Consider the following 18,473-nt stretch of genomic DNA (forward strand, 5'->3'; position numbering starts at 1 on the left):
TATATATATATATATATATATATATATTTTTTTTTTTAACATATAAACATGCACATGCCTACATCTATAGATATATATGTCCACATCTACATGTCTAAACATATACGGCAGATTATATATATATGTCAGCGGATATATATAAATATATATATATATAAATATATATATATATATATATATATATATATATATATATATTTATATATATATATATATATATATATATATATATATATATATATATATATATATATATACACATAGGTATATACGGACATACATCTGTAAATGATAGGGAAATAACAAAACATACATGTTCTCATGCAACATTAGTGGGGTTGAGAGGCCCCACACAATATACATCTGGTACGAATAAGTACACCCCACAGCCAAGCATGACCCCCCTGAAATACAGTACCAAGTGTTGCAGATCCCATAACCAGGATCAGACATGACATGGCCATCCCTAGGATACATATACACAGACACATATATGCAGATACAGGTATATATATATATATATATATATATATATATATATATATATATATATATATATATACATATATATATATATATATATATATATATATATATATATATATATACATATATAAATATATATGTAACTACACATACACACACAGCGATTTGTACAATACCACATAGTCCCTCAAAACCTACACCACCAAAACACACACATAGAAACACAAAACACACACCTACATTCACAGAGGCGCACAATAAAAACCTGTCAAGAATCAGGAACATCCAAAGCATAAACGCAAGCAAACTCCACCCCCCAACACAACCCAATTGGCACATAGCCCACAAACTCCGTGTGCCACTCAGCCACAGCCCATAAAGCATAACAACGTATCCAACACTTTAGTCATAAGTGACTCTGTATTCAGGCACACTGATGTTCCACTCACTAGACTAAGCAAGGAGAAAGTTACTGTCAGCTGCCTGTCAGGTGCCAGGATCCGCCACATAATGCATGCACTCAGGTCAATCCACAATAAATACAAATATGACACTTTCATTGTCCATGTTGGTGTGAATGACCTGAGACGTACCTTCCTGGACTACATGAAAAGAGACATGGAGGAGCTCTCCGATTTTGTACCCCGGCAGGTATGACCCTAACCCTGAATAGCATCCTGCCATCACCCAGAATGATACCACAGTACAAGGACAAAATGATTGACTTCAACAATTGGCTAAGCTTCCGGTGTCATTCTAAGGTGATCCAGTATTTGTCTGCCTCGGACGACATGATCGACAGACCACGATGCTTTGCCAGAGATGGCCTACACCCAACACAACCCAAATGACACATAGCCCACAAACTCAGTGTGCCACTCAACCACAGCCCATAAGCATAACAACGTATCCAACACTCTAGTCATAAGTGACTCTGTAGTCACTCACATTGATTTTCCACTCACTAGAATAAACAAGGAGAAAGTTACTGTCGGCTGCCTGTCAGGTGCCAGGATACACCACATAACGCATGCACTCAGGTCACTCCACAATAAATACAAATATGACACTTTCATTGTCCATATTGGTGTGAATGACCTGAGACGTACCTCCCTGGACTACATGAAAAGAGACATGGAGGAGCTCTCCAATCTTGTACCCCGGCAGGTATGACCCTAACCCTGAGTAGCATCCTACCATCACCCAGAATGATACCACAGTACAAGGACAAAATTATTGACTTCAACAATTGGCTAAGCTTCCGGTGTCATTCTAAGGTGTTCCAGTATTTGTCTGCCTCGGACGACATGATCGACAGACCACGATGCTTTGCCAGAGATGGCCTACACCTGTCACCCTTAGGACTCCGGATACTGGCTAAGGCTCTTGCCACCCCTATAGTGCCTTTTTTAGGCAAGGTTCAAATGACAAATTCACCACCGTAACAGGTACAAGCAAGCAAAATCTGAGGGTAATGCTACTCAATGCTAGAAGTCTAAACCTCAAAATGCAATCACTCGAGGCACTCCTTAAAATGGAGAACATTGACATCTGTGCAGTGGCTGAGACCGGGTTCAAAGCTCCAGAGAGCACCCCTGCATTACAAGGCTACAATTCATACCACACCTTTCGGCCACCTAACCCAGAATGAAGCAGTAAAGGCGAAGGCGTGTCCATATTCATTAAGGATATCCACACCTCCAGGCTAGTTGCACAGCATAATGCATCCAAGATTATCCAAGTGCAACTAACTCTGGGCAAGACCGCAATCCAAATTGTAGCTTGCTGCAGACCCCCCACCATGCCCGAGGATTCACACTCCTTATTTCTTGAAACACTGGAAAGTATTAGGGTACAACCCAACACCCTAATAATGGGGGATTTCAACTACCCCACCATTAACTGGGAAAACTACTCATATACCAACACTTTTGCTCAACATTTTCTAGAATTCATAAATTCCAACACCTTGGATCAACTTATTCACACCCCCACCAGGGGCAGCAATATCCTAGACCTGGTCATTACCAACATGGGAAACCGGTGTTCCACACCAGAGGTCAATTCCTCATTTGTCAGATCCGACCACAAGCTAACCAGCCTAGGCATCCACATCCCACCCCCACCCCCAATTAGGGAAACCATCGTAAAAAACTTCTCCAAAGCCAACTTCACACTTCTTAAGACAGAAGTGGCAAACTTCAGGACACCCATGCAGATGGACACTAGAGGTATGACTGCCGAATCCTACACAAATGCACTTTATAAGCACTTACAGGAGTGCATGGATCATGCTATCCCTAATAGAAACCAAGATGTTATCCTCCAAAAAAAGGAAGCCAATCCGATGGTCCTCTGCCATAAACAAACTCTACAACAGAAGAAATAAACTGTTGTAAAAAAGAGAAAATCCCATGACTGGAGGAACTCCCTGGTTAACCTCAGTAAGAAGCTGAGATCCCTCATAAAATCCTCCAAAGCTAGTTAGGAAAACAAAATTGCCGCTGACTCTAAAGACAACCACAAAGCATTCTATAGCTATGTCAAGAATCTAAATGGGAACACTCAGATCTGCTCTGAGTTACAGCACAATGGCACTAAATATACAGAATCAACTGATATTGCCAACATCCTAGCAGATAGGCTCAGTGCTAACTTTACCCCCATCTCACCCCCTAGAGGGCCCATCTCTATACTGGAAGAATGCAAAGTTCCTATAATCATGGCTGCACAGGTAAAAAACACACTCTCCAAAGCCAAGGACACAGCATCCATGGGACCTGACAATATCTCAGTCTGCGTTCTACATGAACTACAGAATGAACTGGCACCCCACCTAAGTACCATGTTCAATCATAGCCTCACCTCAGGCTTTGTACCCACTGAATGGCGCACTGTGACGGTTATCCCACTCCACAAAGGGGGAGCCACGACAGACCCTGCAAACTACCGCCCCATTAGCCTGACGAGCCTGGTCTGCAAGGCTGTGGAATGTATCATTGTGGAACTCATAAACAAAGACATTGGTAATCTCCAAACTCTGGACCCTACCCAGTTTGGATTTGTAAAAAGCAGATCATGTCTCCTAAACCTGATTGACTTCTTTGAAGCAGTCACCAAAGCCATAGATGAGGGTAAAATGGTTCACACAGCTTACCTAGATCTTGCCAAGGCTTTCGACACCATCCCCCACTCTGGAATTATAGATAAGCTCACTAAACTAGGTATAAATCCCTATATCACAAGATGGGTTGCCAACTGGCTCACGGACAGAACCCACACTGTGAAAGTAGCGGATTCCAAATCTGACATCAGACCAGTGACAAGTGGAGTACCACATGGTTCAGTCCTGGGTCCTCTCCTGTTTGGTATCTACTTCTCTGAAGTGCAGGCCAACACAGAAGGTCTTTGGCTAACAAAGTTTGCAAATGACTGCAAACTAGGAGCCATAATCGAAACTCCTAACGATGTGGACAAACTACAAAAGGGCCACACTGAGACAGACACCTGGTGTCAAAGCCATGGCCTGAAGCTCAATGCCAAAAAGTGTATTGTCATCCCATTTGGTAAAAACTCTGTACCCATGATCTACCACATAGCTGGTAGTCTACTTAAGGCCGAAAATGTGATAAGAGACCTTGGGACACAGGTGGACAGTAGTCTCTCCTTTGATAATCACATTGCCACAGTGGTTAAGAAATCCTTCTAAGTGGCTCATCTCATCACAAAAGGATTCTCATCCAGAAAAAAAAGAGGTCATTGTTCCTCTCTACTCATCACTCATTTGACCCATTATAGAGTACAACGCCCCTTTTGGTATGTACCTCACAAGACATCTACAACAACTGGAAAGACCACAGAAATACCTCACAAAGAGGATTACTGGCCTCAAACAGATTCCCTATGCAGACCGTCTCAAAAAATTACAGCTTTACTCCATCACATATCGCCTACTCAGGGGCGATCTTTGCCTAACATACAAAGCTACATCAAACCCAGAGTTGTTGGACATGCTCCACTTAAAGAAATCCCAATCCCTCCAAGCTACACACTCTAGGAACCTAAACCTTGTCACCACAATAAACAAAACATGCTGGAGGGATAGATTCCTGTCCCAGAGACTTCCCATACTCTGGAACAGACTACCTATCTATGTCAAACAGAGCTCCTCATTAGCACTGTTCAAGAAGAATTTTGATGATTGGATGGGAAATGGGAAATTCACCCTGGGGATCACTTCTGTGGCACTGCTCGACAGGGGCACAGGAAAACAATTTTCTTGGGTGGCGAAAGCCAGTGTACATTTTTTTGGCTAGGCTTGTATGGGCCCCAGGGCCGATAGCCTAGTACCTACCTCTGAACCTATGAACTTATATACATATGTAGTACATGCATACAATATGGAGCAGCCAGTATTCCTACAGTTACCACCTTAACAACTGGAAACTGCATGAACCACCCATACAAATGACATTCTTAGCCTGCAACATAATGCCCACAGAGATATCAAAGGGTATAACACCACACACAGGTTTGCATACATGAATATGAACGCTTTATTTCTGCACTATGACAGTTGTATATACCTTGTCATACAGCTGTTTAGACACGGACATCCATATTAACAGTGTAATGCAACAGTGAAACAGTTATACTAAGACAGTAGTCTGAAAATGTTGACATATGTTGCTGTCCAGGCCGAGGCCTTCAAGTAATACATCAGTAAGGACAGACTGGTCCACAGCATATCAGACAATCAACAGTACATAATGCAGATGTATAGGTCAGCAGCCTCTATCTACACTCTGTACACAATCCCTAGGGGGGACACACCCCAGTTGACACAATGGGATGTATCTGTTACATAACAAGGCATACCTTACACCATCACAATCACACTGAGAAACAGAACATCCCATATGGCAGAAGGTAGTAGGCCTGCAAGGTGGATCGTATGGTAAAGTACATACAGATACCTTAAGGCAGCTTATCCCAGATACCCGCACATGCTGTAACAGCCTAGGTTAGTCATGGTGCACCACCCCTACACTCACTAATACTGGGCCATATACCACTGTTGCATACGCTGGCCTCTTGAGTGCATTAGGGCACACATGTATTGTGTAGGTGAAACCCACACATATATGGCCCTAACCCCCCAGTATGTGTGGGAGACACAGTAGCAGTAGAGTGATGGCAGGAATGACAGCATGACATACACACAGCCCACTACATACAACCCCTGACAGCATGTCATATGTGCAAAACTCGTTATGTAAGTGGAGGACAGAAGCTGTTACACAGGCACATATGTGTAAAACTATTGTCATACAGTAAGCAAGCTATGTATATTTGTATATGTGTACATATCTATATGGATATATGTATACTTATATATACATATATGTTCACCATATGTCCTGCACATGGAGTGGAGCCCTACCTCAGCCCCAACAATCCCAACCTCTCAGTGCAAGGGGATGTCACGTATGTAGTGCAGGTATATTTGTAGACTATTGCTACTGTAATTTGGAATGTCTTCACAGAAATAGTGTGTGTGGGAGGCCACATCTGCTGTTAACATGTGTGCCACTGGCTACTTACAGACATCCTAAGGTCATCATAGTACAGTACAACTGCTAGCACAGTAATACCCCTGTGGACTACAGCTGCGACATGGCTAATATATGTGGACAGTCTGACACACTCGGGTCAGTCCAGGGGTATACACAGAACCCCTTCATGCAAGACATGTGGCCCAGGCCTGTCAATGTGGATGTTAACAGCCATGTAGATGAGTATAACATGTACATACTGGTATACATTTGCCCCCATAGGTTATGCATTCATACACCCCTGTCTGTCCTGACACTTAATAACCACTGGTACAGAGGTGCTATGGCCACATACTATCCACTAGTTACTGACATACATCTGAACAGCATCCCACTGCATTGTCTGACATACATGACTGTTATGGTGGCCAGGCAGCAGTACACCTGGCAAGTATCTGGACATGACATCTCACTGGATAAGTACAGTAAGCTGCTAGGCATGTAACAAAGTACAGTGCAGGCTACAGGCAGACTGACTCAACACTGGGCTACATCTCCTATGTGGGAATATACATATACCTGCATAGATAGCAGGCTATACAGGCACTTCAACACCATCCCCAGTCTGGAAACATAGATTAACATACAAATCTGGCCATACATCCCTATGCCACCCGATGGTTTGCCACATGGCTTACTGACAGAACCCAGACTGTAGGTGTAACTGACTCCAAATCCATCCTCAGACACATGACAAGTGGAGTACCTCATGGCTCGGTCCTGGGACCACTGTTGTTTGGCATCCACATCTTTGAAGTACAGGCCAACAATATGGGACTCTGGCTAACAAAGGTAACAGATGACTGCAAAATGGAAGTCATTATGAGCCTGACTGTGCTGCATGATATGTTACTGATACCAGCCTGACATCATACAGATGAGATGGAGTACTGTTAACATATTGTGCCCTTGCTGTGTAATGTTCTGGTTATGGGATCTGCAAAAGTTGGTAGTGTATTGCAGGGCAGACATGTTTGACTGTGGGGTGGAGAATACCTATTTGCACATGACGTATGTTGTTTGTGCCTGTCAACCCCATTAATGGTGCATGTGCACATATATGTTTCTGCTATGTTCCCACTTTATCTACATATGTATGTCTGTATATACCTGTATAGATATAAGTATCTGCTTATATGTACGTATATATATATATATATATATATATATATATATATATATATATATATATATATATATATCAATATGTTGTATCTGTTTAGACATTAATATATTTTCACACACACATACATCTACATGTTAGAATAGATTCTCTGTATTGTTGAATGACTGGGTTGGATGTTATGTTTGTGAATACAGCAGGGTTATACATATCTGAGATGGCTTAGAGGTAAATCACTTTGGCTATGGTGTGCATGGTTGTGGTTTTCAACCCAGCACAGGTTGTTTATTTTGTTGCTAGGCAGAACAAGGGCCGATGAATACAGAGTGATTAAGGCACTTGGAAGCAGTTATACTCGGGTTTGCGTGGGTTTGCATGGAGGTAAGCACTGCTAAAGTCTGGTTACAGTTTGTTAAACTCAGTTAGCTGCTGAATTGCTTAACCTGTGTAGGCATTGCTTAGCTCTGCGCAAACCCACGGAAACTTTCTCACAATTGCTTAAAAGTGCCTCAATCACTCTGTAGCCAACGGCTCTTGTTCTGCTCAGCAACAAAATAAACTGCCTCTCCAAGGCTCGAATCCAGGACCCAGCACTCTATACACAAAGTGATTTACCACTAAACTATGGCAGATATACATAACCTGAAGTTTTAACAAACATATCCTGCAGCACAATCAGTCAACAGTACAGGAAATGTATTATGATGACACCACATAACCTGTTAATGCAAGACGTCTGGACAAAGTATGCCACACTGTGGGTACAAACAGGGATATATGTCAACTAATGCTGTTACACTTAAAATGTTGCTAGTTACACAGTTATAAGTATTAGAACACATATGTAAAAGGAGATGAAGTCTGAAACACAAAAGTACTGCCACTAGTTACTGACTTCAGTGCTGCGATCATCCATGACAATTCCCAAGTGAATGAGGAACAGGCCAAAATATGAGCCAAACATGCATGGACATATGGACAGATATATATCTGTAAATGTAGACAGATAGACAGCTATATGTAGATATCTATACTGATGTATGACACAAATAATCATATAACAGCAATTGTATATGGATACATACATATGTTCATATGTATGTATATGTATGTATATATATATATATATATATATATATGTATGCATGCATGTATATATATATATATATATATATATATATATATATATATATATATATATATATATACACACATATATATATAGCCATATGAGATATATATAGGTACATACACATATAGACACACAAAAGGTATTAGTAGCCATACATAAGTAAAAGCAGTATGGAAGTACTGGGTGCAAAGAATATCCCTCAGCCACAAGCCCTTCAACCGGCACCTGTAAAATGTGTCATGTGACAACCATTCCCACAAATGAGAATTCTGACATTAAACATATACCCACCCACAATTCAAAGGACATGACACGACACACAGGTATGCATACATAGATAACCTTTATTCCTGTACTATACAATAATGTATGCCAGTACTGACACCACATAAGGTTTGAAATATGCAATCAGTCATGAATGCAAGGTCCACACAAAACAGTAGATGAAAGTAATGTGTATATATACCATACTATGCTGTCCATGCCAAGGCCTTCAATTAGTACAACCGTAGGAACAGGATTTGCCTTCAGAATACGTAACAATCAACAATGACAGATGTAGTTCAGCAGACTCCAATTACACCCAGTAGTCAAGCCCTAGGGTGAAATGTAGCACTTGCGTTAATGTCACAGTATCTTGTACATAACATTGCTTAATCTAACATCTCACTATCACACTGAATGACCCTCTGAAAAGGTGCCATAGCCTAGGTTAATGGCATAGAAACCCCTCCATAAAAGGCTGTACAAGGGCAAGGAACACTGTGTACCACACACTTACCTCAGGAATGTACAAGTGCAGATATGTGTTCTCCAGCTGTTGCCCACATATATATGGACATGGCCCAACAGTTGGTGTGGGTATCCATGACATAACTGGGATGATAGCTTTATTGCTAGTGGTAGATAATGATAGGCCATTACCTAACAACCCTTCCTGTATCACAGCAGGACAAAGACTGGCATATATGTGGAGGACAGAGGCAGCAACATAGGACCATATTTGCATTATTGCTGTCACGCACCCTGGAAATTGCTGGTGTTACAGGATTCGTTGCAGCATACCCTTATGCAGGGATACAACATTGAAATACAAATACAGATCATCCACCATGCCCCAGGATTCCCACTCCTCATTTCTTGATACACTGAAAAGTATTAGGGTACAACCTAACACCATCATAATGGGTGATTTCAACTACCCCACCATTAACTGGGAAAACTACTCATGTGCCAACTCTTGTGCTCAATGTTTTCTGGAATTCATAAATTCCAATGCCTTAGATCAACTTATCCACACCCCACCAGGGGCAGCCATATCCAAGACCTGGTTATTACCAACATGAGCAACTGGTGCTCCTCACCAGAGGTCAATTCCTCGTTGGTCAGATCCGACCACAAGCTAATCACCCTAGACATCCACATCCCTCCACCACCCCCATTAGGTAAACCACAGTAAAAAATTTCTCCAAAGCCAACTTCACGCTTCTTAAGACAGAAGTGGCAAACTTCATGACACCCATGCTGACGGACAATAGAGGTATGACAGTACTTTATAAGTACTTACACAAGTGCATGGATCATGCAATCCCTAACAGAACCAAGATGCTATCCTCCAAAAAAAGGAAGCCAATCTGATGGTCCCCTGCCATAAACAAACTCTACAACAGAAGAAAGAAAGTGTTGCAAAAAAGAGTAATATCCCATGATTGGAGAAACTCCATGGTCAGCCTCAGTAAGAAGCTGAGATCCCTCATAAAATCCTCCAAAGCTATTTATGAAAACAAAATCACTACTGACTCTAAAGACAACCAATAAGCATTCTATAGCTATGTAAAGAATCACAATGGCAACACTCAGATCTGCTCTGAGTTACAGCACAATGGCACTAAATATACAGAACCAACTGATATTGCCAACATCATGGCAGATAGGTTCAGTGCTAACTTTACTCCCCTGTCATCCCCTAAAGGGCCAATCTCTATACCAGAAAAATGCAAAGTTCCTGTAATCAGGGCTGCACAGGTTAAAAACACACTATCCAAAGCCAAGAACACAGCATCCATGGGACATGACAACATACCAGGCTATGTTCTACATGAACTACAGAACAAACTGGCACCCCACCTAAGTACCATGTTCAATCATAGCCTCACCTCAGGCTTTGTGCCCACTGAATGGTGCACAGTGATGGTTATCCCAATCCACAAAGGGGGAGCCACCACAGATCCCAGAAACAACTGGCCCATTAGCCTAACGAGCCTGGTCTGCAAGGCTATGGAACATATCATCACGGCACTTATAAACAATGACACTGGTAATCTCCAAACTCAGGACCCCACCCAGTTTGGGTTTGTAAAAGGCAGATCATGTCTCTTGAACCTGATAGACTTATTTGAAGCAGTCACCAAAGCCGTAGATGAGGGTAAGGTGTTTCACACAGCCTATCTAGATCTCGCCAAGGCTTTTGACACCATCCCCCACTCTGGAATTATAGGTAAACTCACTAAACTAGATATAAATCCTTATGTCACAAGATGGGTTGCCATCTGGCTCACTGACAGAACCCAGACTGTGAACGTAGCAAAGTCCAAATCCAACTTCAAACCAGTGACAAGTGGAGTACCACAGGGTTCAGTCCTGGGTGCTCTCTTGTTTGCTATGTACTTCTCTGAAGTACAGCCTAATACAGAAAATCTTTGGCTAATGAAGATCGCAAATGACTGCAAACTAGGAGGCATAATCAAAACTCCAAAAGATGTGGACATCCAACAAAAGGGCCTCGCTGAGACAGATGCCTGGTGTCAAAGCCATGGCCTTAAGCTCAATGCCAAAAAGTGCATTGTCATCCCTTTTGGTAAAAACTCTGTACCCATGAACTACCACATAGGTGGTAGTCTATTAACACCGAAAGTGATGAGACCGTGGGACATTGGTGGACAGTAGTCTCTCCTTTGATAATCACATCACCACAGTAGTCAGGAACTCCTTCTATGTGGCACACCTAATCAGAAAAGGTTTTTCATCCAGGAAAAAAGAGGTAATTGTTCCCCTCTACTCATCACTCATTAGACCCATTATAGAGTACAATACCCCTTTTGGTATGTACTTAACAAGACATCTACAACAACTGGAAAGGCCACAGAAATACCTCACAAAGAGGATTACCGGCCTCAAACAGATGCCCTACGCAGACTGTCTCAAAAAACTGCAGCTTTACTCCATTGCATATCACATACTCAGAGGAGATCTCTGCCTAGCACACAAAGCTATGTCAAACCCAGAGCTTTTAGACATGCTCCACTTAAAGAAATCCCAATCCCTATGAGCTACATACTCTAGGGACCTAAACTTTGTCACCACAATAAACAGAACATGCTGGAGGGATAGATTCCTGTCCTAGAGACATTCCATACTCTGGAACAAACTACCTATCTATATCAAACAAAGCTCCTCATTAGCACTCTTCAAGAAACATCTTGATGACTGGATGAGAGATATGACATTCACCCCGGGGATCACTTCTGTGGCTCTGCTCAACAGTAGCACAGGAAAATAATTTTCTTGGGAGGCGAAAGCCAGGGTACCTTTTGGCTAGGCTTATATAGGCCCTAGGGCCAATAGCCTAGTACCTACCTATGAACCTATGAACCTATGGATGTAGCCATGTACTGATAGCACTCAACAGACAGAATGCCACAGATATATTTGGGACAATACCTGTGTGGTGCGCAGACAAAAACCTAACAGCCGATCCCACTGGTATCATATGGATAGGTCCAGAGTTGGGAGCTATGCAGACAGACAACATTCCATGAAAAAGTACCATGTACACAGATACCCTGTAAGAACAGCAAGATACATTGCATACAACAACATTACTCACGCTGTCTGTAGGTCTAGAACCTTACCCAAATGTGGATTTGACCTGTGTCTGAAGGTTCTGCTGTAAGAGGTATTGCTACCTGCTGTCTGTGTCCACACACAGGAAGGATGTCATCCATACTGTAAAGGTGAAGGGACAATGCCCACAGAAGGTAACAATTTATAGTACAGGGTTACCATGACAGTGGTTATCTGAAGTACTATACAGCAGGCTGCATGCAATTAGCAACTGGTGGACACTGACTGGTGCAGAGGCCACCACCAGATCATGTGCAATACCAACACAAGCATGCTGCAATCTATTCAAACCAGCTCAATCACTCTACTGGAGAGACTGAGAGAGAGAGAGAGAGAGACAAAAAAAAACTTCAAGAATGTTCACAAAGCTCAGGGTTGTGTTACAGCAGAAACAACATAACAGGTATGTGAAACAGATATTCATTTACTGGCACGTAGTATATGGCAGAGAATAATAAAATGTATACTGTGAAAGGATGTATATGTGCCATCAGTACTTGTTGTTGTAATGATGTTGTGCTCAACAACTGCACTGGACAGTAATATCAGTTCCTGTGGGCAGTGGGACATACCTGTCAAATGTGCAGACCAGCAGTGAATGGCAAAGATGTGCCCCATGATATCTGTGTTCTGTAAATTACTGTGGCCAATGGCTGGTGGGGGTATTAATACCACCATGATAAACACATGGGTGAGAGACCACACCACCTGCAGGAAAGTCATGTTAAAGTGTAACATAGCATGCCCAACTTCCATAGCAGTATAATATGCGTATCTAAAGTTTCTCACCATATATACCGCCCTAATGTTAGTCTGTGTTCACATTTGACACCTGTCTGTGTTGCAGCAAGGCAGAACAGTTCAGCTGTGAACTAAAGAGGGTACATGAGTGTGGTCCAGATTATGCACCCCACATATAGACACATATATGTGTGATCCATATTCACAGCTGTGTATGTGTACAGAACCTTGAACAGTTATACATTTATATAGGTATATAAACAACACAAAATGATATCTACATATATATATATATATATATATATATATATATATATATATACACACACATATATATATATATATATATATATATATATATATATATATATATATATATATATTTATTTATATATACAGATAGATGTGTGTGTGTGTGTGTGTGTGTGTGTGTGTGTGTGTGTGTGTGTGTGTGTGTGTGTGTGTGTGTGTGTGTGTATGTATGTCAACATATATATATATATATATATATATATATATATATATGTATATATATATATATATATATATATATATATATATATATATATATATATATATATATATATATATATATATATATGTACATGTCAATACATTTACCTGCCATCACATGTGTGAGAGAACATCACACATCAATACACAACATACCTACACATCAGTACATGGCTACAAGAAGGAATGTGGAGTGAGGTGTGTAACCCATGCTGGGAACACATTGTAATTATATGGGATGGTGGGATATATATGTTGGTGAATGGTATTAGGCACATATTGTAGGTCTGTTTTTTTGACAAACAAGACAGCATACAGAGCTGGTATATGACACATGTGGTGGTTAAACACTGTGGACAGTTAGTTACATTTGGAATGTGGAGGCCATTGAGCCCCCACATGGGAACAAAGTGAACATGGTGCCAACCCATGGACAGTCATGACAGCATCTACATGGATATAAAGGTGCCTGGGCTGTGCACTGGGCAGGAGGGATATGCATGTCGAACCTTGAGTATGAGTACTGCATGCCTCCAGGTGATATAGCACATACCCCATGTCACTGTGGACCTCCCTATGCCCAATACCTCTGACCTACCTGGGTGACAGACACATGTCTTTGTGTGCTCCATCGAGGGGACACCATCCCCAGAGGTGGTTCCACATGAATGTAGAGATGGAACAGTAGATAATGAGGGTCCATGACGGGCCACTGATGTGATGTGGACTGGTAACATGCACATTAGGTTGGAGTGGTGCTCTTGCTGGCAAATAACCCCTACACATACTGGTGTGTAACTGTCATGGAAAATATGTGGGCTGCAATAGTCCACACAATCCCTGAACATGTCCCACAGCATGCATAGATATCCCCAATACTACAGAATGGCAGATGTGTAGCAATTACATAGCAGGCCTACCACATGCATATGTGGTAGCATAGTGGCAGTGACAATGGCATGCAGGTGAAATACCCTGTAACAGCCCTGCAACTCTAATGTCCCCACAGGGAGCATGTCTGTAACCACATAGCAAAAAGTGTTGTACAATACAATATATGGCCCAATGATACACAAACTGGACACATACCACTAGCGTAGTGTGAACATTATGTTGGAGCTGATACGGTGGTGGGAGACTGATATGTGTATTGTATTATGGTAAAATTGACATATGAGTTGCTCAGACATATTTTCATCCTTATGTCTTTCGGGGAGTATGGTACACCCGAGAAACCCTGCATACAGCACCGCTGAGGAGGAGATCATCATCATCAGCATCATTCACAACTATCAGCTGCTCTTCTCATGGACAAGCATGGACCAGCAGGAGAGAACAGCCATGTGGACTGATGTGGTCTGCAGGGTGAATGAGTTGGGGTTGCACATCCGAACCTATGAGCAGATCCGCCACCATTGTAGTGACCTGCTCCGGCAAGCACAATGCTGTGCCGCTGCCATGCGGAGTGACCACCTTGCAATGGGGGGGGGGCCATAACACCCCCCCTCACTAGAGTGGAGGAGCTGCTCATCAGCCTGTTGGCACCTGCCTGCCAGCAAGAGCTCCAGACCTATGCGGTCATGGAGGTGGGTGATACTCACACACCACCCATTGAGCATGCAGGTAATGTTCCAGGTCATATCAGTAGACTACTGTAGTGTATGCATCTGTAAAGGTAGATCATGAATATGTGAGATGCAGGGTATGTTGCTGTGTAGTACTGATAAGCAGTAATGCATAAACTGTAGTACTGTGGACTTCAGCTGTTGTTGTACTGTAATATTGCAGCCATCCTGTAGTAATGCCACAGCTGTGGCCACTGACATCAACTCTATCCCATGTCAATGCAGGTACCTCTCAGATACTAGCAAAGCAGCGGCTAGATGCCGGTGGGTATGGTTTGAGGTTATGCTTGGCAATTCACTGTGCATGTCATAGCTAAGGTGTAGGCCATGTACACGTCTAACACACCTACCCATAATGCATGCTGCACATGTGCACTGACACAACACACACCTCACTAATGGGATTACCAGTCTCAAACATATGCAATACACAGTCCATTTCAGACAACTGTGGCTACACTCCAGTGCATATTGCCCAGGCACAGTTGACATCTGCCCAACATACACAGCTATGTCATACACAGACCAGTTGAACATGCTACATATAACAATATCATGCTCCCTCTGCTAACACATGCTCCAGGGTCCAAAACCAGTATCGAATCATCGATTGAAAAACTTTTTGGCAACCAAAAAGAAAAAACTTGCAAGGGATCAAAATGATTATGCTAATAATAGGGCTTTTCCTAAGCCCCCCAGGGTTGGACACACTGTCTTTGCTTCTAATATAGTGACTTTCGATGACAATAATGCAAATGACAATGGGATGGTACAAGACCCCCTGTACCACAGCCCTAAAGAAGAAACGAGAGGCTTATAACTAACAACGCTACCAATAATAACAGTAGCAACTATAATATCAGGAATAATGGGGCTAACAGTAATAACAACAGTAACAACCCTAACAGGCATTATCATAACAACATTAATGCCAATAACAATATGGATAACAATGACCAATATCAACAGCAGGGTTTTCACCAGAATCAGGAAATGCATCCAACCAGTCAACCGCCCAGTCAGAACCAGACTCAAACGAGAAACAGAAGGAAACAGCGGAGGAGATAGTTCCGGATTTCGGGGTGGTTCCACGTATTCACACAAGTTCAAGAGGTGACTTTTCTATTTACAATTACACTATCATTAACATTGCACAGGAAATGGTTGATTTTCTATCGAAAGGTTTAACCTTTGTTCCAGCAAAGAAAATGGACATAGTAAAGATGATAGTGGACTTGAAATTGTTTGTTAGGAAGTTGAACCTAAATCTCCTTCTCAGTGAGACTTCCAGTATGGTGAACTCCATCCGTGTTTCAAGTCTGTTCAACCCCCCATTACATCCTAACTTAAGTTTCTTCGAGCGAACTTGTGAGATGGACTTTAGGGCTATTAATGTTAGGAATAAGCAACAAAGGCAATCTTACAATATCACTGACTTTGAATATGATTTTTTAAGATTCTTGAAAGATTGTAACATAAGGGTGATGAAGCCAGACAAGGTGGGGGTGGTCTGGTGTTCATGGATCATTTTGTGTATGTCGAAAGTATGAAAAAACTACTGGATTTAACCGCCTACACTATGGTAAGCCTTAATGAAGTCAATATAGCATATAAATATATTAGAACAATGCTAAATGATTTAATTTTAGAAGGCTATGTTGATCTCGACTTACACCAGTATTTATCTACATTAGCGCCAAGAACACCGGCACTATTTGGTTCTCCTAAGATTCACAAGACTATTTATAGTCCGCCATTTAGGTCTATTGTTGACGGGCATGGGTCAATAACTTACGCCTGTGCTAAATATGTAGATACCATTCTTAAACCCTTAGTGGAAAGTGAGCCCCAAATATGTAGGGACTCGTGAGGCTTTTTAAGTAATATTAACAACTTAGAATATGAACACAATATTTGTTTTTTGACAATTGATATAAAAGACCTCTACACTGTCATTCCACAACAAATAGGGATAGAGTGGATAAGGGAATTTCTTCATAATAAGAAATCTATTTGGTTGAATCACTTCTAGAAATTGTCCTAACTAATAATTTTATGACTTTTGAAGGACAAATCTATTTGCAGAAGTCAGGGGTGGCCATGGGGTCCCCTTGCGGTGGCAGTTTTGCCAATGCCGTTATGGCACAATGGGAAAATGTCTTCTTATTCCCTAATGTAATGTTCCAAAATCATGTCTCCTGGTACACTAGGTACCAGGATGACATGTTTTGCATTTGGAAAGGTGACATTTCACTCATACCCGAATTAATTGAAGTAATTACTTCAACCACCAATTTCTTGGAGTTTACTTATGTTTTTAGTGAAACCTCCATAAACTATTTAGATATTTTGCTAATCAGTGATAAAGCTAATAGTAGGTACAAAAGTTTAATATACAGAAAACCTACGTACTCAAACGCATTTTTGCATTACACCAGTAATCACCCTTAACACCAGAAGAAGGCTGTAGTTAAAGGCCAGATGGTAAGGGCGGCTCGAATGATTACTGATAATTCAGATTTCGAGTCTGAATGTGATAACCTCAAGAGTATGTTTTTGAGTAGAGGCTATCCATTATATATGGTAGCCAATATTTTAAAAGAAGTGTTGCTTAAAAGAACTACAGGACACTTTGTTCCTATTTTGAACAATCACAAGACAAAATCTTCAGAGGCAGTCTTTGACCAAGGTAGCCCTGCAGAATTGGAAAGGTCTCCTGACAGGAGGTCCACTAATCACCCTCAAACTAGGTTTTTATGTACCTTTTCTTTAGACCATCATTGTATTAGAGAAATAATCAACAAAAATTGGGATATCATTAATGGTGATGAAAGGCTTTTTAAATATTTAGGCACAAGTCCTAAGATCACCTTTAGGAGGGGCCGGAATCTAAAGGCCATTCTGGAGGGTAAAAGAAGCACTCAGTCAAACACAAACATAAATATGTTCAAGTTTGGAGCTTGCTCCCAATGCAAGCACATTTTGGTGGGTCACCTATTGAATATTAATGATACATCTTATCTTACAAAATAAAATGTAGATACAATTGTGACACTAAAAGTGTCACTTATGTTGCACTATGTTCCCAATGCAGAGCATATTATATTGGTAAGACTGAAAGAAAGCTTAAACAGCGTATTTACGAACACATATATGCCATCACTAAAAAAGACCCTAACAATGCTTTAGCAAAACATTGTACAGACCACCCATGACATAATTTCAAGTTTACTATTTTGCAGCACAGACTTCAAGATTTTAGAGGAGGGCCTTGGCAAATATTATTGGAGGTCGATGAACTGATGTGGCAAATAAGAACTAAAGCACATCTGTTC

Source organism: Protopterus annectens, chromosome 4.part0, assembly GCF_019279795.1.
Source record: "Protopterus annectens isolate FY-2018-M chromosome 4.part0, PAN1.0, whole genome shotgun sequence".
Classification (NCBI taxonomy): Eukaryota; Metazoa; Chordata; order Ceratodontiformes; family Protopteridae; genus Protopterus; species Protopterus annectens.